Raw genomic sequence first — 27982 nt, forward strand, 5'->3', positions numbered from 1 at the left:
ATGATGTAAAATATATTCCTCAAGACGAGAAGGAAAAGTTTCAATGCAACATCAAGGCCTTGAGGATGATTAGGTTTTCCTTAAAGTCAAATACATTCCGTTTGGTGAGTTCGTGCACTACTGCTAAAGAGATATGGGACAGGCTAAAAGAATTTTATTCAACTGATGAAGATCTGGAACATTCGATTCAAACTCTTTTGCTTTCTAAATTTGGTGATTTCAAACATAATTCTAAAGAGAAACTAGTTCAGACTTTTGATTGCTTTAATCTGTTGGGTTTTGAGCATTCTAACACTCCTAAGTGTACATGCAACCCTAAATACCTTGGATCTATGTTTTCTCTATTATACATGCAAATAAGAACTTCCAAGGTATTATCCTAATCTAGCATGCAAAACAATCACTATAGCAAGATAGAATACATACCTCTTTGAAGTAGCTTGATGTCTTCAAGCTTTAAGAGCTTAGCCCCAATAGTGTGGAAGCCTCAAGTGGAATCACAAATCACCAAGACACCTTGGAAGACTTTAGAGAATATGAATACTTGGTTCTATCTAGTAAAATTGGCTAGCCCTCTTAGTCTATCCACACTAGTGCCCGATTTTGGTCAAGAATAAGATGCTTATATAGTTAGGGTTACACCATGTAAACCCTAATTGACATGGCCTTTCATTTCCATGATCCATGGGTACTACACCATGGAGCATCCATGGAGCATCATATGGGTTTTAACTCAACTAGATAATCCATGGAGCATTAGCCCACTATATAAGTATGGATGATTTGCACAATCAACCCATATATTTAATTAGTCTTCTTTTGATCACTTAATTCATCCTAGATTAATTCTTGATCAATACTAATTAAATAATCTTATTATTAATATACTAGAACTTCTAATATATTAATAACCATAAGTGTCTTATTTCTCTCATTATAGTCTATCCAAGTGCATGATGCCATGCAACCCAAATGGACCATGCCGGGTCGGGTCAAGTCTTACCAATTATAGTTATGGACTTAGACATTAATCCAACAGTCTCCCACTTGGATAAGTCTAAAACTAATATTGCGTATGACTTCAGGAACCAACTGGCAATCGTAGCTCTCAAAAGCTTCTGTCGAACTCTGACCTTGTAGATGAACTCTGACCTTTGTCAATGACTTGTCCATTAGATAAGGGATCATATATTACTCCATTCTAGATATCATATTGACAGAGACATGGATTTTAATCATTCTCTCTGTCCATTTGTTGTTTCCCGATTTCCGATTTATGACGACTGACTAATTGAACAAATCAAATCAGTCCTGGCCCGGCCGAGCACTTCCATTTGTCATCATCAAATCATCGAGGGGCCCACATATATTGCTTCTATCCCGAAGGTAAAAGGAATGGATAACCTTCGACTCATATGGCTTGTTCTACTACTTGTTGAATCATACACAAAGGCACGTTTTATAGCACCGAGTTACCAAATGCGTTTTCGTGCAATCAATGTACTATCAACTCATAGTAACAACTCATATCTCTAGGTTTGAAGAATATAAGATATTATCGTCTCATGATCACTCGTGATAAAATCCATGAAGTGATTCCAATGAGCGCGGGTTGAATCCAATACTCGGAACTTATGAGCACTCATGAGTGTTGTAGCCCTTTGTCCAACACCTTAGACCTCTACAAGCCAACCCATGACAGTCTTAATTCATATCTACTTCCAACATATGACCGACTGTGGATGGTTTGAATAACTTAGTCATTCCGGAAGAATAACCCAGTTTATTCGGGAAGTCAAAACATGCAAAGTGAAACACAATAATAATTGAATCCAATATGGTATCAAAACCTATGAACATAAATAAAACACCTTTTATTTATCACCATATGATTACACATTATTCATTGTATACTGTTTCAGCTATCAACTTGATTCTTGAATTTAAAACAATAGTTGTCCCATGCTCCAAGCATGTACACTATGTTTTTCTAAACACTAGTCATGCCACACACCAAGTATGCAGACTATGTTTGTCTATGACCTTTACTTTGTGAACTAGATCCATTGAACATAACTTCAATGATTCTCTTTTCATACTCCCAAATCCTTACTGCAAATGAAAGAATTTCAAATTCATGCCATATACTGAAATCTGTTAGATTCTAAACTTATATGCATTGATCCTCTTGTAATGATTATGCACAAAGTCAGAAAGACTTGACAACAATCATTACAGAGTATTCCAAAAGAGATCAGCTCCTTGGAAACATCCTTCTTGCATTAAGTTTCCTAATCTTAAACAGATTGAAAATTCTAACTTTGAAACATTTCCAGATTCCATTTTGACTATCACTTCTGAACAAGAGTTGCATCCTTACAGACTATGTCAATATGGTTCTTCCAGAATTATCACTATACTTCCAACTGTCCTTGAGCAACCAATCTTTGTTAAACCTTAGATTGTCCTCGACAATTGTTTAATCCTTTTATTCATATCCAGTTCTAAAATTTTCCAATCTTAATGCCCCAGGCATTTGGAAAATTTTAGAAAGGATGAATATAGCACATGTAATCAATCCTATATCCGAAGCATATGGGACACGATTCATGATGTCTCACATAAAGACTAAACCAGCCTTTTGCTATAACATTTCCATTTCTATTTGCCAAGTTCTCATAATTCAGATTATGAAAAGGGATGCCGTAATCATAATAGAATTTTAGAACGCAAATAATGGACCCATATACAAAATTTCCTTATGTTGAGCCATTCCAACATGAAATTCATATATATATATATCCATGACTAAATGATTAAAACCTCACGATCTAAGCTTATAGATTTGAGATGAAGTATAATTTCCTTTCCCTTAATTATAGCAAAACAACTCTTTCCCAATTGAAACCTTTTGTTTTCTATAATTAACATTGCTAACTTGCAATACTTATCATAATTATAATGCTCCCACTAACATGATGATTATTAGCATAACACTTATGCTTCCACTAGCTTTGACATGTACTCAGAAATCAGCTGGACTTCTAGAAATCAATACTTCATTGACTTTCTTACCAAAGTTCATATTTCTGATGCTAGATTGTTTTGATAAAACTTTATCAAAGTCATACACCTTCCCTTAGATAGCACACTTGTGTGTCTAAACAATTATGAAGAGGGATGCCGTAATCATAATGGTTAGACCTTTGCCACTTCTCACAAGTCCAGGTTAGTGTGCCGGTAAACCACACACGCTCCACTAACGACTTTGAGAATGCAAATATCACAATTTCTATCTAGCTAAAATCTACTTAGTGAAAGTGTTTCCTCACCATCATTTTCATGAATCGGAGAGAAACCATATGACACTTAGATTTAATGGTGTATCAGTTCCTACCCATATGAATTTGTCAAAACCATAATCACAAGACAAGGATAATGACAAATCCAAACTTATATGGACTGAACTCAATCTTAATTTCTTGCCACCTGGCAGCTCAAGGGACTGCCATTGCTTCCAAGTTGTTATGCAACCAATTAAGAACTCTAAGAACTCATATGCAAAGCCAACTTTAACTGGAATGGACACAGAATATGTCAACACGATAGGTTATAAACCTCAAGTCGTGTGCTAGTGAAGAACTTCAGGTTCTATTCTTGATTAGTTCTTGAGACTTTCAAGACCTTTAAGACTCCCACTGTCCTCTTGACCTATAAGACTTTCTTGTCAGTTATTCAAGAGATAGTGTGGATTCTAATCAAGACAAACACTTCACAAAATTGGCCTAAGTTGGTCTTTGTTTTATCCAAAACATCACAACTTACCAATTTCAAATGTACAAGAGTAAAAAACTTTTACTCTTACATTTGACAAGTGTTTTAAACCTTCTTTGAGACATGTCACTCAAGTTACAATCTTGGATTATGACTCTAAGACTTGTATTGGAACGAAGTATGACTCATTTTCTTGATTTAACCATTTCAACAAGTCATAGCTCCTCTTCTTAGCTATAAGAATACACTAAGATTTCCTTAGAGAACTAATCGTGCTATGGTTTCTTAATCATTAAGATGATCACAAAAACTGATACTAAAGTACTCTCCCATCTTTTCAGATTTGAGAAACTTTTATCCTTCTGCCTAATTTGATTCTTCTTATTCGCTCTACCTTACATTGAAACTTTTCCAATGTCTCAGAATTATACTTTAGCCTGTAAGTATAACCATATTTACTAAGCTTTAGTAAATTATGATGAATAATCTTATCGATCTTTTGTGGTGGACTTAATCAGTGCACAAGAATGTGTACTCGATCCCTTAGTGCGTTACTTGACTCACACATCCATGTGAACAAGTAATTAGTCTTAATTTTTCCAATACTTGAAAGTTCTCATTCATCATGCTATACAACTTGCATGATTCCAAGTTTCGGTCCAATTGAAACTTGGGTGATGAGAATCTTTCCTTATTTGGTAAATTTAGACATTACCACAAATGAAAGAATCAATTTCATACTTCCACTCTTGCTATTAATGGAATCATATAAGCAACAATTTTTCCTCAAATGCCATTGTAAGGATATTTTAAAATAAATAAAATCAAAATTTTTCTTTTTATTTTAAAACTTTGCGGAAAAACTTATCCTTACAATCCATATGAAAACTTGTTGTTATCTATTCCTAAGCCATATCTCATAACTCTTAAGAAGTAGCTCAAGAATCTGATCTTCAAACTATGCGATAGAAATCCATCTACGCCATCAGATTCAGCATATTCTTTCTTTAAGTTTCTTCACTTTTCTTTGATTCTTAAAACATCATCATGTGACCCAGTCACATCATGTATCAAGAATCTCAGAATAGAAACTTAGCAGAGTTAGATAGTGGACTTTACCTGAAGTAGAGTCAAACTTATTGACTTTAACATCCATAGGTAAATTGGCAGCTTCGCAACCAACGCCCCTTCATTTGGCAATATAAACATATGGACCCTTTGATAATGGTACACGGGACTATCACAGTCTTAGCTTTTCTCTTTACCATTTGGTCAACCGAGTTGACTATGGCCGATCCCTTTCCATTGGGAAGAGAATGCTTTTCTGGATTTCCAGTGTCACTATTGTCAATGTCCATCAAGTTTTAATGAAGTTTATCTTAACAAATAGATAAGATCATTAAGGGTCTTGTCATAGTCTGTTTCATAGGTGCTCCAAAAGAACTCACTATGTGACTTAGAAAGTAGTTGAACTACCAACTTTCTCAAGACTTTGACACCCAACTCTCCCGGCTTGTCAATATGTGACTACATCTCCAAGATGTGATCACACCTAGACCTTGCCTTGCCAATAGGGCTTGAGTGACCTTAAACTTTTCAAGAACTTGTGGGTTAGGGAGAATAATTGGAGGAGGTGAATGAAGTATGATTTCCATGGGACATCATCTTCATTTAGGAAAGCTTGTTTCAAGAGATTTGGGAAGATCATAAATGTCTAAACCAGACATGTTTTGGGAGATATTCAAGATAGTTGATCTTAAGTCCTTAATATGACACCCAATATGAAATATTAAGGCTAGGACCCTACAAACTATTTTATAACTTAGAAGAGGGATGTCGTAATCCAAGCTATAAAACATTTGAAGGTAGGTGAATGACGATTCACCAATTTCCACCAAGATAAACGAAATGTATTATTAGGTTTTAATTGGTTTTGAAACTCCTAGATCTTTGAGATTCATGGAATTGTTCAAAGGCATGTTTCAATCTCGAGTGTGCCCTTCAGGTTTTGTGACTGGGATGCCGAGGATCACAAAACAAGGTGTGAAGTAACCATGCAAATTACTTGGTACCCTTAAGTGTTTACCCCTTAATCGATGTGCCGATTTCACCAACCAAGGACATCTTTATATAGTGTGGAGGATTAGGGTTAAACCCTAATACCCATGACCTTTCATTTCCTAGGATCCATGGGTTAAACACTCCATGGACTATCCATGAAAGCTTAGCCCAACCTAAATGAACTTGGCCCATTCCATATGTATAAGAGTCCATAGTTCCTTTTGATCACTTAATTAATTATAAATTAATTCTTGATCAATACTAATTAAATAATATGATTCCATATTAATATATTAGAACTTATAATATATTAATATTAATCATAAACATACTATTCTCAAAAGATTATCCATATAAATTGTCTATCTTGCTATAGTCATTGTTTTGCATGCTAGATTAGGATAATACCTTGGAAGTTCTTATTTGCATGTATAATAGAGAAAACATAGATCCAAGGTATTTAGGGTTGCATGTACACTTAGGAGTGTTAGAATACTCAAAACCCAACAGTGGTATCAGAGCATAGGCTTGTTTTCTTGTTATACTTGCAAAACTGCTTAAAAAAATTGAAGTTGTTGCTATCTGATCATCAGACTCGGCGAGTCCATGCCTAAAAAGTGATCAAATCGATCCAACTCGCCGAGTTGGTTCATGCACTCGACGAGTTGGACCCCCAGACAACATAAATTCGACTTTTTTGGCTGGAATTGGACTAGGAACATTACCCTAAGTTGTTTTTGAACTTATAAACTTGTTTTTGATGTGGTAATGTTCATGCTAATCCAATTTCAAAGATAATTGTCAATAGATTCATGTTTTGTATTAGTTTAAGGTTTAGACTAATTACATGAAAAAGTTTGATTTGAATTATCTTGTTCTTATGAGTTGCTTAGATTAATAGAAAGTTGAGTGAAATAGTTGTTTTCAATCCAAATTAATCTAAGAGGTGATTCTAAAATGTGTTTTTGTAACTTGTCCTCAAGTTATATGAAAAGTCACATTTAAGTTTCATAAAACTCATAAAAGTTGGCAATGGTTACAAAAGATGAAGAGTCTTGTCCTTAAGTTATGGAGGCTCAAGAGTCACTTCATTAATAAATAAATAAATAAAGTGTAACCTTAATTAATTCCATAAGTTATAAAATAAAGAAAAGTAATTCTTTTATTAGTTTAAAGTCTTCCATAACTTGTCCTCAAATTATGGAACTTGAATAGTTTTTGGATTAAAACTACTTTAAACACTTAAGTTATGGAATTAATTAGTTTTGAATAGTTTCAAAACTTGCCCTCAAGTTTTGGAAATTGAAAAGTTTTCACTTATGAATACTTTAATTCCATGTTAGCCCTTAGATTTTTAAAAGTTAAAATTCAACCCTTATACTTTATAATATTATAAGTTAATAATATATCTATATATATATATATATATATATATATATATATATATATATATATATATGTATAAGAGTAAAGTCAGTCTTACCGCTAGTACACCTCATTCACGAAGCCGGTCTATAAGGTGGGTATAAGGTTGTTGCCTATAAAATGGCAACTTAATGGGTGTCCACTCTCACTCACTGCTTGCTTGACTGGTGGAGCGTCGTTAGCCGAATGGGTTTGGCAGGACTATAATTCTCCCTTAATTAAAAGTATTAATGATAAATACTAAGTAACTAAACTCTTAATAATACCCAATCTTAGTTACTTAGGAAAATGTGAATAAGGTGCTAATCCATGAAATTACACTTTACACTTTGTCTAAGTCGTTAGTGGAACATAATCATCTCTTAAGCAAGATGATAAAACATGGGATCGAAAGGAAGGTTATTGAACAGAAGCTTACATTCATGAACGGTCTAAGACCTGAATGGATGGCTGTCGTATCCACTGTTAAAGCACATGAATAGTTTAAATCGTATTCTCTGGCGAAACTGGTGGGAATTTTGAAATCCCATGAAAGTGCACTGTCTAAGGAAACGAATGTGGTTTCTAGTTTGGGTTCGTTAGCCCTTGTTTCTAAAGGGAAAAGTTCTTTTGAAGAAGAAGAGGAATTAGATCTTGATGACTACGATCTAACCGGTGAAGAGTATGCCTTTATGGTGTCCAATCCTAGAAAGTTCATTAAAAGAAAGTTCCCAGCCAACAAGAATCAAAACTGGCAGGGAAGTTACAACACTGAAAAGGTTAAGGAGGAACCAAAGATAGGGTCGAAGTCAGAAGAGTCCAAGAAAGAAGTGAAAATTGGTGGAGACTCAGGATTTGATTGCCATTATTGTGGAGGCAAGAATCACTTCGCAAAAGACTATGCTGAAAAAGAGGGCAAAAAAGACAGATGAGGATGATGAGGAAGCAAGCCTCCAGAGAGGACTGGAGGAAATCAAGAAAAGAAAGTCAGCTGCTAACAATAAAACTATGAATGCTTTGATTGTACAGGATACAGGAAATTGTGATGAATTCGGTGGCGTGGAAGTGTGGTCTACAGATTCAAAGGATGAAGAAGTGAGAAAACCCACTCATGGCAAGGCGATGCTAGTGAAAGAAGAACCTGTTGCAGGAAGGTGTTTGATGGTGACCGAAGGTGTATCTTAGGTGAGAGGATATACAACTGATGGTGGGATAGAAGGCGAGAAGGAGCGAGAGGGCAGGTGTTTTGCTGCGAAACCTGTTAGTGCACAGATCAACAAATGTGATGAGTTGATCAAGAAGGTACAAAATATTCTTTCTTCTCTAAATATAACTGTTACTAACTATGAAAAGGAATTGAATAGCTTAAAATCTAAATTTTCAAGTATAAGTAGCAGTCTCAACCAAACCCGTGTCACAAATTCTAACCTGACTGATCAAATTAGCAGGATATCATCGAATAGTGAGGAAAGGAGGATGTTGATTGAGCAGAAGGAGAAAGAGTTGATTAGGTCTAAGGATGAATCGATTTATTTGCATCGAGACAATCTTAAACTTTTAAAAGAACGAAATGTGTTTTGTTTGATTGCTAAAAGACTTTATTTTAATATCACTCAGTTGCATCTCGATTGTGAAATAGGAAAGAAGATACATCACACGATTTTACCCTTCCTTGAGTTAAAGGAGGATGAAATCGATGCTAAAGCTTACAACTATGAAAGCATTGTATCTTCTGATGAGGTCTCACTGGCATACAAAATTGGTCTTGACAAAATTTAGTACAACATAAAGTCCAAAGACCATAAGGACATGCTCAAAAATCTGTTAAATGAGAATGATAGATTGATGTTAAGAACCGAAACCGTACATAAATTTGACTCATTGAATGCCAAATTAAGTTCAGAAAATAAAATTGATCTTGAAAATGCATCCAAACTTAATGAGGATGATGATCTGAGTGAAATCTCTGTAGAGGATTTGGTGGACTGTTCAGAAAATCTGATTTCTGAAATTCTATAGAGAATTTGTCAAAAGCGAACCTGAAACACGCAAAAATCTGATTTCTGAATTTTTTTTTGAGTTTGCTCGCTCATCAACGGACAAGACCAAAATTCTCAAAGCAAAATCTATTGTGTATCAAAAGGTACTGTAAAAACGGAAATTTTTAAACAAAATTTTCATTTCTGAAGATGTATTTTCATCCAAAACAAGGCATAAATATCCAACGTATCATGTCATAATACAAATCGTATGAATCCCAAGATCATAAATCATCTATCAGTGTGTACAGATCACGCCGGCGCCTTCCCACGGTCCTCGCTAGTACCTGAAACACATACACAACAACTGTAAGTATAAATGCTTAGTGAGTTCCCCAAAATACAACTTACGCACATACGCCTTTCCAGGCCCTGACCTTCCGGTCCACGTGCCTAGGGGACTTTCGTCCCTGCTGGGTAAAACTTCCGGTCCTACCCACGCCAACCCTTCGGTCCACATTACAACGCCTTCCGGCCTATAACATATTCGCCTTCCGGACCATAACATAATGCCTTCCGGCCCACATTAAGCATATCACACATAGCACATATAACAATTAACTTATCACATATAGCACATATGTCTCATATCATATCCGACCTTCCGGTCACACAATCAAACCCTTCCGGGTACAGTATAGTGAGAAGACTCACCTCGTGAATATCGATAGCTAGCAAATCCCGAAATCACTCGTGCTCGATCCTCCAAGCTACAATCTCCCTATAACATCATACATCTCTTATTAACACTTTTACCACTAAGGTTGACTACCCTTTTTAAGTCAACACTAGTCAACTCTTGGTCAACGGTCAACGGTCAACTTTGACCGGACTCGGCGAGTGCACTAGGGCGACTCGGCGAGTCTAGACGATTTCACCAACTCTCTAGGATTCCCTTTTGACACGTCGAGTACTCCCCCTAACTCGACGTGTTCCACCTGGAAGAATCGCGGGGCCACCCCGACTCAACTCGCCGAGTCTCAAGAACAACTCGGCGAGTACCAGTTCGACTCAGTCCACCTAACAACCCTCTCTAACTCGCCCTGACTCATTGAGTCAACCCGCGACTCGACTGGACCACTCACTGGACGATCCAAGGCAATCTTCAAGCTACTCGCCGAGTCTGCTCATCGGACTCGGCGAGTCCATGCCATGCAATCACTCAAACTCGCTTCTAAGGTCAGATCTGCTCCAACAATTCATAGATCTGGCCTTCCTAGACTGATTCATCACGTAAAGCCCTTATCTTGGTGTTCACAATACACTCCATGTCTCATAAATGGCATTTTGGCCCAAGGCATAAGGATTTCAATCCAAAACCTCCATTGATTCACAGAAAGCTTGGGCAAAGGGACACTCTGGACCCCCAAGGGTCCAGATCTATGGTCTAAAACGCTTAAGGGACCAAGGGAGCACTAGATCTAGCCACATGAGACCTCAATAAGCCCTAAATCAATGAAAACATCAACATAGAAGAGGATAGCTCGAAGATATTACCACAATAACGAAGCTCTGGACTCCAAACCCTCAGAAATGGCTCCTCTTGCTTTCCCTTAGCTGATCCTCCCTTTCCCTAGCAAGATAACACTTCCAAGATCAATAATGGCCTCCTTCTTTGCTCCAAACGCTCACACTCGATTAGGGTTTCTCTCAAGGGACTGGTAAGCACAAATGATGGCCATAAGGCCCTTTAAATAGGTCCCAAACCCGAGCAATTAAGGTTTCATTAAACAGCGTGGACTCGCTGAGTCCATACCTTGGACTCGCGCGAGTCCAAACGCGAACCCGTGTCCAGAATCGCGACCCTACTCGGCGAGTCTGAGCTCCAACTCGCCGAGTCCACTCACAAAACATCAAAATTAGAAACACAAAAGATACCTGGAAATTCGGGCTGTTACAGGTACAAACCACTCCAAATCAAGTCTACACAGTTCCAGGAGTCACTCCACAACAAACCACAGAGCTGACAACAATGGTGGAAGAAGATAATGCAGCTGGATGTGATGAGTTCTTTTGGTCAGCACCAATAGACAACGCTGATGAGACGAAAGGCCTATCTCAGAAGACCTCTTGGAGAGTGAAAGGTAGATACGTGCCAGAACCACTAAATGAGCCTTCAAGATATGATGTGCCCAACACAAGTGGAACCAAAACATCATTGGGAGAATCGGTACAAACTACCAGTGAAACATCTTCAACAAAGAGCAAAAACTATGCTCATGCCTTAAAGAAAAAGGCTAACATCCACAAAAATCCAAAACAGGTGGCTGATCGAAAACACCAACAAAATCGGAGATACAAAAAGAATCTCTTAGAAAGAAAACAGTTTTGGAGATCACAAAATCCTCAATATGTCAAGAACGGAAGGAAGCATAAGTCACAAGAGGAATCAAGGAACCGAAAGGGTAGTTTCGGTCCCTCGACTGAAAGGAACCGAAAGGGTAGTTTCAGTCCCTCGACTGAAAGGAACCGAAAGGGTAGTTTCAGTCCCATGACTGAAAGGAACTGAAAGGAGAGTTTTGGTCCTCTACCCAATATCAACCGAAAGAGCAGTTTTGGTCCTCAACCCAATATCAAACGAAAGAGCGGTTTCGGTCCTCAACCCAATAGCAGTCGAAAAAGCAGATTCGGTCCTCAACCTTACAAGTTCAACTAGACGAACAGAAGATCCAATGTCACTTCTAAACCCAACTCTTCTCATTCTAATTCTTATTCTTCAAAAGATTTCAAAGGAAAAGGAAAGCTCTATCCAGAAGATGACAGACGTCCAAAAGAGATCCAAAAGAATGCTGACGTCAAAATCTCAAAACCCACGTCTAATGAACATAAACCAACCAAAATTAAAGTTTTCACTATAAAAAGAAAAGATGAAACAAGTTTGATTAAACGTACTTATTTGGTTGATATCTCTCTTACTATTCCTTGTCCTGTAAAAGGCTCACAAGGACCCAAGAAACTTTGGGTTCCTAAATCTTCTTAATATTTTGCAGGTTATCCGTGACGAGCTGTTTGACGAAGAATGGTATATTGATAGTGGCTGCTCGCGTCACATGATAGGAAGGAAGGAAGAACTGAGAGAGTTTCGGTCTCTCAAGGATGGTGGTATTGTAAAGTAAGGGAACAACTCATATTGAACTATCAAAGGCTATGGAATGAGTACGAATGGTGATTTCTCGATAAGCAAGGTAGCATATGTTGAAGGGCTCCAACATAATCTTATCAGCGTATCACAGCTGGTAGTTGGAACTGGATTGAAGGTATCGTTTGATGATGAAGGCTCAGAAATAGTCGAGAAGAAGTCCAATAATATTCTGCTGAAATCGAAGAGAAAGGGCGAAATGTGCCCTTTAAACCTCAACCCAATTCGAGGTAAACCAACAGTTTGCTTACTCACTAATGCTCACTAAAATGAAAGCTGGTTATGGCATCGAAGACTCTCTCATCTTAATTTCAAGGATATCAACAAGCTGGTTTTAGGAGATCATGTTCGAGGTCTTCCAATTCTCAAATTCGACAAAGAACATCTATGCGCAGCCTGTGAAATGGGAAAGCAGAGTAGACAAATTCATCCCTCAATTATCAATACAAAGGTGATAGAACCATTGGAGCTGTTGCACATTGATCTGTGTGGTCCCTCTTCCATTGAAAGCATTGGTGGAAACAAGTACATTCTGGTCATAGTGGACGATTTCTCTCGATTCACATGGGTGTTCTTCTTGAAGCAAAAATCTGAGGCTACTCCAAAGCTCAAGCTCTTCATAAAACAAATAGAAATTCAACCGAGGAAAGTTGTTTGTAATGTAAGAAGCGACAACGGATTGGAACTCAAGAACAAAGATTTTGAAGATTTTCTTGCTAAGAAGGGAACGACTCATAATATCTCAGCCCTGTATACTCCACAGCAGAATGGTATCGTTGAAAGGCGAAACTAATCTTTGTGTGAAGCAGCTCGAACGATCTTATGTTTCGCATCCTTGCCTTTATACTTCTGGGCTGATGTAATTACTGCTGCTTGTTATACTCAGAATAGATCATATCTAAACAAGCGAGTCTCTATCACTCCTTACGAGATCTTGAAAAATCGCAAACCGAATGTGAAATTCTTCCGTGTGTTTGGTTCAATATGCTTCATCTTCAACTCTAAAGAGAATCGAAACAAGTTTGATGCTAAGGCTGATGAAGGAATATTCTTAGGTTACTCCCTGAATTCTAAGGCATATAGAGTTCCAAAAAAGCGCTCTAAGAAGATTGAAGAAACATACTATGTCACTTTTCACGAAAGCTATGTTAAGAAGATAAAGACGGCTGAAGGTGCAATGCAGGAAATCGTTCCAAAGACTAGTCAGGTTACAGCCTCTATTTCAAAACTTTTTGACCAATATATGCTTCTTTTTGATGAGCCTCAAACGACAATTGATTCTGAATCAACGGCAAAAGACAACAAGGTTGATAGTCTAAAGCAAATCGTTGATGATGTTGCTCAAAAGATGGCTGTTGATCAACCTAAAGCAACCGAGAGGCCAGATGTAAGCGAACCTTCGAAAGACCGTCCTGATGTCTAAGGGGAGGGTCCGGCTCTACAACACGATCAAGGTTCTTCATTCCAGGGGGAGAACTTAACGTCACAATCATCAAGCTCTACTGAAAGTCCAAATGAAGGAGAAGATACCAATCCAGATTCTGAACAGGCGTCATCCTTCGAGGGGGAGAACAACAATGTCAATGGCGATGACACTCTATCAGAATTGGAAGAAGAAATCAATGCAGAATTGGATCCCTCTTGTGATCCACATTACCCACCGCTTATTAAATGGACCAAAGATCATCCACAGAGTCAAATTATTGGGAATCTTTAGAAAAGGTGTTAACTCGATCTCAGATCAAAGCGAAACAAGTTGCACTTTTTTCTCGAGTAGAGTTTTTCATGTTCAACTCCTTTGTTTCCAAAGTTGAACCGACGACTGTTAATTCAGCACTTGATCATTCTGACAGGGTTCAATCCATGCAAGATAAGTTGAATGAGTTTGGAAGAAACAAAGTATGACGTATTATTCCAACTCCAAAGGATGCTTCAGTTTTCGGTCTCAAATGGGTATTCAGAAACAAGATGGACAAGGAGGGGAACGTGATTCGTAACAAAGCTTGGTTGGTGGTGAAAGGCTACTATCAGGAAGAAGGTATCGATTATGAAGAGACCTTCGCTCCTGCTTCAAGATTAGGGTCTATTTGTATCTTTCTTGCCTATGCTTTGCGAAATCGCCAGGCTTCGTGAACGAGAAGTATCCAGATCACTGCTAGATACTTGACAAAGCGGTATATGGCCTAAAGTAGGCTCCCAGAGCATGGTATGAAACTCTAACTCGATTCTTAAAAATGTCTAAATTCAAACAAGGTTCGGTTGACCCAACGTTATTTCGAAAGAGAGAGGGTAACCACCTTATGATAGTCCAAATTTATGTTGATGACATCATCTTCGGCTCCACGAATACCAGCTTAACAACTGAATTCAGGAAGTTGGCGGAAACTAAAGTTGAGATGAGCTCAATGGGTCCAATTAACTTTTTCCTTGGCTTAAACATTAGACAGGGACCCGAAGGCATTTTTATCAATCAGGAGGCATACACAAAGACACTGTTAGCTAAGTTTGGTATGATTGGAGAATCCAAAGTTAAAGTTACAATGGCTTTTGGGACAAAGCTTACACCCTCATTGGAGAAGCCAGCCGCTGACATGACGCTCTCTTGTCCAATGATTGGGTCTCTAATGTATCTCACAGCGAGTAGACCTGACACCATGTTTTCAGTCTGTTACTATGCTGGATTCCAAGCTAACCCACGCGAACCTCATTTGCAAGCTGTGAAAAACATCTTTTGGTATCTGAAGCGAACCTCCTCTCTCGGTCTGTGGTATACAGCCAACTCAGGATTCTTTGTCCAAGCGTTCTCAGACGCTGACTTAGGTAGCTGTGGATTAGATCGTAAAAGCACCACTGGAGGATGCCAATTGCTCGATAGTAAATTGGTTAGCTAGCAATCAAAGAAACAAACTTGTGTTTCTCTCTCCACTATAGAAGCTGAATACATCATTGCAGCATCATACACATCTGAAGTTGTATGGATACAAAGTCAGCTTAGAGATTACGGGCTGAACATAAAGAAAATCCCACTATATTGCGACTCTGAAAGTGCAATTAGGATTTGTCACAACCCAGTGCAACACTCGAAGACTAAACATATAGCACTGAGGTATCAGTTTATCAAGGATCACGTGGAAGATGGCAACGTGGAAATTCATTTCGTAAGGACGACTGATCAACTAGCAGATATATTCACTAAGGCTTTACCTGAAGCAAACTTCAACAAGATTTTGTAAGGCCTAGGAATGATGGAAGCAGAATCAGTACCAAAATCGCATTCGCTTCAATAAAAGTAAGAAGCGAAATAGAGAGAACCGAAATGAGTCAAACGTTTGGTCTATTTCGGGTGAAGCTCGACCATGAACCGAAATGAACCGAGCGTTCGGTCTATTTCGGGTTCGGTCCTTCTGAACTTGTTCGCTTCTTTTTCTTATTAAGGCACTTTGATTGTATGTACACTCCTTTAAATACCTCCTTTTACATTCATAAAACCCAAAAATATTTTTCTTTTTCGTTCAAATAAATAATTTTCACAAAATACAAAAATATTTTTCGTTTTTGATCTAATGATTTCTTTTGCATAAGTGTTACTCTCGATGATGAAGATCCAGAAGGTATAATCTCTTTTCTATACACTTTCTACGTGTCCCTAGAAGCATGCCGCTGCATGTTAACTAAAGCCTCGACAGATTTTGAGTGAAGCCTTAATAACATGATACATACAATTCAAGTTTTCCCAAGCTAGGTTGCAATATTCACTCTAATCATGAGCTACCTTACTCTACTCACATTGAGCTTAGAGTTTTCTGCTTAGTCATTCTTTTATAGCAGAGGTACATTTGTTTCTTATACCACCTCCATCATTTTTCTCCATTATACTTCATCTCACCAAAATAACCCTTGAGACTCTCAGGATTTACCACTGAGGTTTATGGTTATACAAAAATCTTTGTTAATGATCTTAGTTTCGTGTCACTATGTAGTAAGTGAAACCCACCATTCAACACTATTAATGAATTGACGGTACATGAACCATATGTTATAAATGAAATCTCTTTTTATTTTGAGTGATTCTTCTGAAAATTTCTATTACCAAGGATTTTTCTTCCCCAAGGATCTAGTTAATTTTTTTTTGGGATTTCTCACCTATCCAACAGTCAATAAAAATCTTCCCTATCTACTTTTTCAACATATCACATTGATCTCACAAGTACATCGTTCAGTTTCGGTCTTATATCAAGTATCGAAATCATGAATTGAAGCGAAAGCCACCCTTTATAAGCTTTAATTAAACAGATGCCTTTCAATACTTCTTAACAAGTACTTGATCGTTATTTATTGGGAAGCCACACAAGCACTTTAAAGTCTCTCTTGACTTTGAAGGAAGAGATTTGTTCCCAGAATCAGTTGCTTTATGTCTTTTTAAGACATCACAAATTATCACAAAAAGTTTGCTTTATTTCTTTATCTTTTACACTCTTTGCATGAAAATTTTTTATTTTCCAAAATCTGGTTCTATTAATGATGCTCTAATTGTTCCAGCTTCGTTTCTTCAAGTATTGCAATGCTCGATAAAGTTAAAAAGCAATGAAGGTTCATGTGAAATATGGAGTGACAATTCGGATAATGTTAAAGCTGAGTCAACTGTTATCCAATTGTTTTGACGATTTGAAAAAGCACTTTTTATGGAATGGCATGTAAAAAGGAAATGTCCTTTCTCTTTCCTGCGTCATCATCGGGTATGACAACTGTTCATACATCACATCAGGCGCAGTTTTCAAATAAATCTAAGATATCAGCCGAATTTTTCTCTCTCCTACTAGTACGTATAAAAGGATCAGGCACGCTCCACTTTACCCTTTTATCACTTACAAAAATCTCTCAATCAACAAAGGCGATTCATCTTACTGTTCATCTTCTTCTCCAAGCTTCCACAATGGCAGACTCTTTTTCCGTTCATGATACCTCTATTCACCAAACCCTCCTCACTATCAAACCTCAACAAAACCTGATCATCGATCTCACTCCCTTCCTCTATGAATGCTACATGATGTACGTTGTCGAGTGTCTCAAATACTCGCCTCTTGTCGATGCTCTGTCTAAGGTCGAAGTTATTCCCATGTCCTACCTCTCACTCATCTACTCCACTGCTTACTACGACAAAGCTGCTGAGAGGATTCATTTTGAAATCCACAATGAGAAGACTTCCATCTCCAAGAACCGCTTTTGTGCCCTAACTGGTCTCTCTCAAGAACCAACTTTGGAAAACCCTGAATCGATCACTACTGGTCAACTCTTCTCAATGTTTTATCAAATGGGGTACACTGAAACCCTAACCATCATCAACAAGTTCAAGAAGTCCTACCTTCCTCCTCAATGGAATGGCCTATTCACTCTACTGTTCAAAGGACTCTCTGAGCGAAGTGTCGGCTCAGATGGTGCAAGCAAGTCATTTATGATTGTGCTTTACGATCTATATCACAGGATAGATGTGGACTATGGGTCAATCATCTGGCAAAAACTGGTCCAAAACCTGTATTCCTCCTCAAGACACTCAGAAATCTCGTGTGGTAGGTACTGGTCCATCATCACTAAGTGGGCAATGGATCGTCTTCATGTTCCAATCATGGCGGATTCTCTTCTCTCCTCCATCGCCACCTTTCACACAAACAAGATAATTGTCACGGATCCCACCAAGTACTCCTTCATTGGATCCATTCCTGACACCATGCTTTCCTGTGTGTCTGCAGCAAGCAATGTTCTGCAACAATACAGGAAGATTCCTTCTTCGGGTCCAAGGGAGCTCACACCAGCCATGGTTCACTCCATTGAAGAGGCTGACAAGCCAGCAAAGAGGGGAAAGAGAATTGAGACTCAGAAGGAGACGAAGGTTACTAAACCAACCAAGGGGCAAACGCCTAAGAAGCGAAAGTCTGACAAGGCTGCTCCGTCATAGCCTCAACCAAAGAAGCAGAAAAAGCCCACTCGGAGACTCATACTCCAATCTTCAAGCGATTTAGACTCAGAGTATGTTCCTCTTAAACACAAATCTGCTCCTTCTTCAGAATCTGAAAACGAAAGCTCTGACGAAGAGTCGTCGGGTCGTGGTGATACCCCGCCTCGCTCGCCTACCCCAGAAATTCCAGTTTGCTCCCAACCTCCTTCTCCTCCACCCGTTACCATCCCAGTATCCATCCATCCAATATTTCCTATCCCTACATCTCAACCATCAACCACTATTCCCATCCCTACTCCAATCTTCACAGACACTACCACTACCACCACTACTACAAGGGCTCATTCTACGGCTCCCACCCCACCTGTTACAAGCGAACCACCTGTTACAACCAAACCACAAGTAACAACTGAACCTCCTACCACTACCAAACCCTTATCACCTATCCCATCCACTGACACCACCCCAGTTCTAGGCAATGAGGACTTGGAATTTGATTCCACTTATTTCAGTCCTTACCGTGTACAAAGTGATGAAGACGACGATGAACATGTCATCAAGCATCATCTCAAAGCAGTCAACGACAAACTCGATCAACTGCTTTCCTCCTCTTCATATGGGGCTTATTCTAATGCTGCTTTAAAGGCTTTGTTCTCCTCCGTAGTCCAAGAACACAATGCCTCCCTTACTGCTGTAGCCAAGGCTATAGATGCCTCCACTTCCCAATGCCAGAAAGCCTCCCTTGCAGTTGAGGCTTCCACCAAGGAGTGCAAAGAAGCGAACGCAAAAGTCAATAAACTAATTTCTGAGGCTCACTAATTTTTGGATTCTTTGCAGGCGGCAGCTCAGAAAAATTCTCAAACTGTGAATGCTTCGGTTGATAACCTTTAGCATTCTCTTCAAGTTGAACGGTCCAACCTTGAAGCTGCTCGTCAAGCAATCGAAGCAGCCAATGCCACTCTGCACGACAATGTCAATGATCGATTGAATCAATTGGAGGCAGAGTTGGCTGTTGAAAATCGCATCATGGATGAACTCAACAAAAGAACCTCTCAGCTGAAGATGCAGAATCTCAAACTTCGCACTTCAACAGCTGAACTCAATGGCTTGAAGTCTGAGAGGGAGGTTATACGATGCTCTGCTGCCGATGTTCACTCCATTTTACTTCACCACCTTGAAGCCCATGATCCCATCATCACCATCACCATCCGCAGGAATTTGGCTGAAAAACTTCGACCTGCATTGGACATCCTTAGTCGTATCGAGGGTGTTCCGGTGACTGGTGTCCAGCCGAAACAAGGGGGAGAGAAGGTAACGAAGACTCTGTTGGGTTTTGAGCATTCTAACACTCCTAAGTGTACATGCAACCCTAAATACCTTGGATCTATGTTTTCTCTATTATACATACAAATAAGATCATCCAAGGTATAATCCTAATCTAGCATACAAAACAATGAGTGTAACAAGATAGAATACATACCTCTTTGATGTAGAAAGTCTTCATGAAGCTTGAGTGCCTAGCCCCAATATTGTGGAAGCCTCAAATGGAATCACAATCACCAAAACACTTAGAATAACTTGAGAGAATTCTACAACTCATGAAATCGGCTAGCCCTTTCACACTCTCACTTTAGTGTCCGATTTTGGTCAAGAATAAGATGCTTATATAGTTAGGGTTACACCATGTAAACCCTAATTGACATGGCCTTTCATTTCTATGATCCATGGGTACAAATACACCATGGAGCATCCATGGACCATCCTATGGGTTTTAGCCCAACTTGATTATCCATGGAGCATTAGCCCACTATACAAGTATGGATGATTTACACAATCAACCCATATATTTAATTAGTCTTCTTTTGATCACTTAATTAATCCTAGATTAATTCTTGATCAATACTAATTAAATAATCTTATTATTCTTATTATTAATATACTAGAACCTATAATATATTAATAACCATAAGTGTCTTATTTCTCTCATTATAGTCTATCCAAGTGCATGATGGTATGCAACCCAAAATGGACAATGCCGTGTCGGGTCAAGTCTTACCAATTATAGTTATGGACTTAGACATTAATCCAACAGTCTCCCACTTGGATAAGTCTAAAACTATTATTGCGTATGACTTCAGGAACCAACTGGCAATCGTAGCTCTCAAAAGCTTCTGTCGAACTCTGACCTTGTAGATGAACTCTGACCTTTGTCAATGACTTGGCCATTAGATAAGGGATCATATATTCCTCCATTCTAGATATCATATGGACTGAGACATGGATTATAATCATTCTCTCTGTCCATTTGTTGTTTCCCGATTTTCGATTTATGACGACTGACTAATTGAACAAATCAAATCAGTCCTGGCCCGACCGAGCACTTCCATTTGATGGCTTGGAGTTTATGATCCTAGCACCAATAGTGTGGACGCCTCAAGTGGTGTCACAAATCACCAAAACAAATTGGAAGCTCTTGAGAGAATAAGAACACTTGTAAAAATTGGCTCACTCTTATGCTCACACACACTTGTGCCAATTCTAGAACCGAGGACTCCTTTATATAGTATGGAGGATTAGGGTTAAACCCTAATACCCATGACTCTTAATTTACCTAGGATCCATGGGTTAAAAGCTCCATGGACTACCCATGGACTCCATATACTCTTAACCCATCCTAAATAAATCTTAGCCCAATCCATATATATATATATATATATATATATATATATATATATATATATATATATATATATATATATATAAATAAGAGTCCATATTTGATTAGCTCCTTTTCATCACTAAATTAATTCTTTATCAATACTAATTAAATAATTATGATATCATATTAATATATTGTAACCAATAATGATGAGTATTAAAACTCAGATCGATTAGATCTTTCATGATCACTCGTGATAAAATCCATGAAGTGATTCCAATGAGCGTGGGTTGAATCCAATACTCAGAACTTATGAGCACTCATGAGTGTTGTAGCCATTTGTCCAACACCTTAGACCTCTACAAGCCAACTCATGACAGTCTTAATTCATATCTACTTCCAGCATATGACCGACTGTGGATGGTTTGAATAACTTAGTCATTCCGGAAGAATAACCTAGTTTATTCGGGAAGTCAAAACATGCAAAGTGAAACACAATAATAATTGAATCCAATATGGTATCAACCCTTTGAAGATAAATAAAACACCTTTTATTTATCACCATATGATTACACATTATTCATTGTATACTGTTTCAGCTATCAACTTTATTCTTGAATTTAAAACAATAGTTGTCCCATGCTCCAAGCATGTACACTATGTTTTCTTAAACACTAGTCATGCCATACCCCATGTATGCATACTATGTTTGTCTATGATCTTTACTTTGTGAACTAGATCAATTGAACATAACTTCAACGATTCTCTTTTCACACTCCCAAACCCTAACCGCAAATGCAAGAATTCCAAATTCATGCCATTTACTGAAATCTGTTAGATTCTAAACTTATATGCATTGATCCTCTTGTAATGATTATGCACAAAGTCATAAAGACTTGACAACAAACATTATAGAGCATTCCAAAGGAGGTCAGTTCCTTGGAAACATCCTTCTTGCATTAAGTTTCCTTAATCTTACACAGATTGAAAATTCTAACTTTGAAGCATTTCCAGATTCCATTTTTGACTATCACTTTTGAACAGGAGTTGCCTCCTTACAGATTATGTCAATATGGCCCTTCCAGAATTATCACTATACTTCCAACTGTCCTTGAGCAACCAATCTTTGTTAAACCTTAGATTGTCCTCGACAATTGTTTAATCCTTTTATTCATATCCAGTTCTAAAATTTTCCAATCTTAATGCCCCAGGCATTTGGAAAATTTTAGAAAGGATGAATATAGCACATGTAATCAATCCTATATCCGAAGCATATGGGACACGATTCATGATGTCTCACATAAAGACTAAACCAGCCTTTTGCTATAACATTTCCATTTCTATTTGCCAAGTTCTCATAATTCAGATTATGAAAAGGGATGCCGTAATCATAATCGAATTTTAGAACGCAAATAATGGACCCATATACCGAATTTCCTTATGTTGAGCCATTCCAACATGAAATTCATATATATATCCTTGACTAAATGATTAAAACCTCACGATCTAAGCTTATAGATTTGAGATGAAGTATAATTTCCTTTCCCTTAATTATAGCAAAACAACTCTTTCCCAATTGAAACTTTGGTTTTCTATAATTAACATTGCTAACTTGTAATACTTATCATAATTATCATGCTCCCACTAACATGATGATTATTAGCATAACACTTTTGCTCCCACTAGCTTTGACATGTACTCAGAAATCAGCTGGACTTCTAGAAATCAATACTTCATTGACTTTCTTACCAAAGTTCAAATTTCTGATACTAGATTGTTTTGATAAGACTTTATCAAAATCATACACCTTCCCTTAGATAGCACACTTGTGTGTCTAAACAATTATGAAGAGGTATGCCGTAATCATAATGGTTAGACCTTTTTGCCACTTCTCACAAGTCCAAGTTAGTGTGCCGGTAAACCGCACACGCTCCACTAACTACTTTGAGAATGCAAATATCACAATTGCTATCTAGATAAAATCTACTTAGTGAAAGAGTTTCCTCACCATCATTTTCATGAGTCGGAGAGAAACCTTATGACACTTAAATTCATATGGTGTATGAGTTTTTATCCATGTGAATTGTCAAAACCCTAGTCACAAGACAAGAAAAATGACAAATCCGAACTCATATGGACTGAACTCAATCTTAATTTCTTGCCACCTGGCAGCTCAACGGCCTGCCATTGCTTCCAAGTTGTTATGCAACCAATTGAGAACTCTGAGAACTCATATGCAAAGCCAACTTTAACTGGAATGGACACAGAATATGTCAACACGATAGGTTATAAACCTCAAGTCGTGTGCTAGTGAAGAACTTCATATTCTATTCTTGATTAGTTCTTGAGACTTTCAAGACCTTAAAGACTCCCACTGTCCTCTTGACCTATAAGACTCCCTTGTCAAATATCCAAGAGATAATGCGGATTCTAATCAAGAAAAACACTTTACCCAATTGGCCTAAGTTGGTCTTTGTTTTATCCAAAACATCACAACTTACCAATTTCAAATGTAAAAGAGTAGAAAACTTTTACTCTTACATTTGACAAGTGTTTTAAACCTTCTTTAAGACATGTCACTCAAGTTACAATCTTGGAGTACGACTCTAAGACTTGTATTGGTACGAAGTATGACTCATCTACTTGATTTAACCATTTCAACAATTCAAAATCCCTCTTCTTAGTCACAAGAATGCACTAAGATTTCCTTAGAGAACTAATTGTGCTATGGTTTCTTAATCATTAAGATGATCACAAAACTGATACTAAAGTAGTCTCCCATCTTTTCAGATTTGAGAAACTTTTATCCTTCTTCCTAACTTGATTCTTCTTATTCTCCCTGCCATACATTGGAACCTTTTCCAATGTCTCAGAGTTACACTTAAGCATGTAAGTATAATCATATTTACTGAGCTTTAGTAAACTATGACGAATAGTCTTATCAAACTTTTGTGGTGGACTTAATCAATGCACAAGAATGTGTACTCGATCCTTTAGTCCTTTACTTGACTCACACATCCATGTGAACAAGTAATTAGTCTTAATTTTTCCAAAACTTTAAAGTTCTCATTCATCATGCTATATAACTTGCATGATTCCAAGTTCCGGTCCAATTGAAACTTGGGCGAGGAGAATCTTTCCTTATTTGGTAAATCAAGACATTACCACAAATGAAAGAATCAATTTCATATTTCCACTCTTGCTATTAATGTAATCATATAAGCAATAATTTTTCCTCAAATGCCATTGTAAGGATATTTTAAAATAAATAAAAATAAAAAATTTTCTTTTATTTTAAAACTTTGCGGAAAAACTTATCCTTACAATCCATATGAAAATTTGTTGTTATCTATTCTTCAGCAATATCTCATAACTCCTAAGAAGTAGCTCAAGAATCCGATCTTCAAACTATGTGATAGAAAACCATCTACGCGATCAGATTCAACATATTCTTTCTCTAAGTTTCTTCGCTTTTCTTTGATTCTTAAAACATCAACACGTGACCCAGTCACATCATGTAATAAGAATCTCAGAATAGAAACTTAACAGAGTTAGATAGTGGACTTTACCTGAAGTAGAGTCAAACTTATTGACTTTAACATCCTTAGGTAAATTTGGCAGCTTCGCAACCAATGCCCCTTCCTTTGGCAATATAAACATATGGACCCTTTGATAATGGTAAACGAGACTATCATAGGCTTAGCTTTTCTCTTTACCATTTGGTCAACCGAGTTGACTATGGCCGATCCCTATCCACTGGGAAGAGAGAGCTTTACTAGATATCATTGTCAATGTCCATGAAGTTTAGGAAGTTGATCTTAGCAAATAGATAAGATCATTAAGGGTCTTGTCATAGTCTGTTTCATAGGTGTTTCAAAAGAACTCACTATGTGACTTAGAAAGTAGTTGAACCACCAACTTTCTCAAGACTTTGACACCCAACTCTCCCGGCTTGTCAATATGTGACTACATCTCCAAGATGTGACCACACCTAGACCTTGCCTTGCCAATAGGGCTTGAGTGACCTTAAACTTTTCAAGAACTTGTGGGTTAGGGAGAATAATTGGAGGAGGTGAATGAAGTATGATTTCCAAGGGACATCATCTTCATTTAGGAAAGCTTGTTTCAAGAGATTTGGGAAGATCATAAATGTCTAAACCAGACATCTTTTGGGAGACATTCAAGATAGTTGAATTTTGAAGTCCTTAATATGACCCCCAATATGAAATATTAAGGCTAGGACCCAACAAACTATTTTATAACTTAGAAGAGGTATGCCGTAATCCAAGCTATAAAATATTTGAAGGTAGGTGAATGACGATTCACCAATTTCCACCAAGATAAACGAAATGTATTATTAGGTTTTAATTGGTTTTGAAACTCCTAGATCTTTGAGATTCATTGAACTGTTCAAAGGCATGTTTCAGTCTCGAGTGTGCCCTTCAGGTTTTGTGACTGGGATGCCGAGGATCACAAAACAAGGTGTGAAGTAACCATGCAAATCACTTGGTACCCTTAATAAATTACCCCTCAATGGATGTGCCGGTAAACCACACACGCTCCATCGATACTATGATAAATATTAAGTCACCCTTTACCTACCTTGTTAAGTCCAGGTTAGTGTGCCGGTTAACCACACACGCTCCACTAACGACTTAGACAAAGTGTAAAGTGTAATTTCATGGATTAGCACCTTATTCACATTTTTCCTAAGTAACTAAGATTGGGTATTATTGAGAGTTTAGTTACTTAGTATTATCATTAATACTTTTAATGAAGGGAGAATTATAGTCCTGTCAAACCCGTTCGGCTAACGACCCTCCACCAGTCAAGCAAGCGGTGGGTGAGAGTGGACACCCATTAAGTTGTCATTTTATAGGCAACAACCTTATACCCACCTTATAGACCGGCTTCGTGAATGAGGCGTACTAGCGGTAAGACTGACTTTACTCTTATACACATATATATATATATATATATATATATATATATATATATATATATATATTATTAACTTATAATATTATAAAGTATAAGGGTTGAATTTTAACTTTTAAAATTCTAAGGGCTAACTTGGAATTAAAGTATTCATAAGTGAAAACTTTTCAAATTCCAAAACTTGAGGGCAAGTTTTGAAACTATTCAAAACTAATTAATTCCATAACTCATGTGTTTAAAGTAGTTTTAATCCAAAAACTCTTCAAGTTCCATAACTTGAGGACAAGTTATGGAAGACTTTAAACTACTAAAAGAACTAACTTTTCTTTATTTTATAACTTATGGATTTAATTATGGTTACATATTTTTTCTTTAATGAAGTGACTCTGGAACTTCCATAACTTGAGGACAAGTTATGGAGTCATAAAAAATTATTCAATGACACAAGACTCGTCATTTTGTAACCATTGCCAACTTTTATGAATTTTATGAGTCTTTAATGTGACTCATCATGTAACTTGAGGACAAGTTACACAAACATATTTTATACTCAACTCTTAGATTAAAATGGATTGAAAACAACTATTTAAATTAACTTTTCTATTAATCTAAGCAACTCATAAGTACAAGATAATTCAAATCAAACTTTTTCATGTAATTAGTCTAAACCTTAAACTAATACAAAACATGAATCTATTGATAATTATCTTTGAAAATGGATTAGCATGAACATTACCACATCAAAAAACAAGTTTATAAGCTCAAAAACAACTTAGGGTAATGTTCCTAGTCCATTTCTAGCCAAAAAACTCGAAAATATGCTGTCTGGGGGTCCAACTCGTCGAGTGCATGAACCAACTCGGCGAGTTGGATCGAATTGATCACATTTTAGGCATGGACTCGCCGAGTCCTCTGAGGGACTCGCCGAGTCTGATGATCAGACAGCACCAAATTTGTTTTTTTAGCTTCTATTGCAGGTATAACAAGAAAACAAGCCTAGGCTCTGATACCACTGTTGGGTTTTGAGCATTCTAACACTCCTAAGTGTACATGCAATCCTAAATACCTTGGATCTATGTTTTCTCTACTACACATACAAATAATATCATCCAAGGTATAATCCTAATCTAGCATACAAAACAATGAGTGTGACAAGATAGAATACATACCTCTTTGATGTAGAAAGTCTTCATGAAGCTTGAGTGCCTAGCCCCAATAGTATGGAAGCCTCAAATGGAATCACAATCACCAAAACACTTAGAATAACTTGAGAGAATTCTACAACTCATGAAATCGGCTAGCCCTTTCACACTCTCACTTTAGTGTCCGATTTTGGTCAAGAATAAGATGCTTATATAGTTAGGGTTACACCATGTAAACCCTAATTGACATGGCCTTTCATTTCTATGATCCATGGGTACAAATACACCATGGAGCATCCATGGACCATCCTATGGGTTTTAGCCCAACTTGATTATCCATGGAGCATTAGCCCACTATACAAGTATGGATGATTTACACAATCAACCCATATATTTAATCAGTCTTCTTTTGATCACTTAATTAATCCTAGATTAATTCTTGATCAATACTAATTAGATAATCTTATTATTCTTATTATTAATATACTTGAACTTATAATATATTAATAACCATAAGTGTCTTATTTCTCTCATTATAGTCTATCCAAGTGCATGATGGTATGCAACCCAAAATGGACCATGTCGGGTCGGGTCAAGTCTTACCAATTATAGTTATGGACTTAGGCATTAATCCAACAGACTCAACCTCCTCCTGAACCGAAACCAACTGCTGAACCGAAGATTAGTGAAGCTTCGGTCAGTAATAGAGACAAGAAGAAGAAGAAAATTGGGGAGAATGACACTGATAATGAAGAAGATGTTAATGAAAAGGATCCTGAAAAGCCTTTTCAGAAAACAAAATCTTCTGATAAAGAGCTTGAAAAAAAGTTTAAGCAACACACGGCTGAGCTTGAGCAAAAGCAAAAGGAAAAG

This window comes from Lactuca serriola, chromosome 4, assembly GCF_051521515.1.
Source record: "Lactuca serriola cultivar US96UC23 chromosome 4, Lser_US96UC23_V15, whole genome shotgun sequence".
Taxonomy (NCBI): domain Eukaryota; kingdom Viridiplantae; phylum Streptophyta; class Magnoliopsida; order Asterales; family Asteraceae; genus Lactuca; species Lactuca serriola.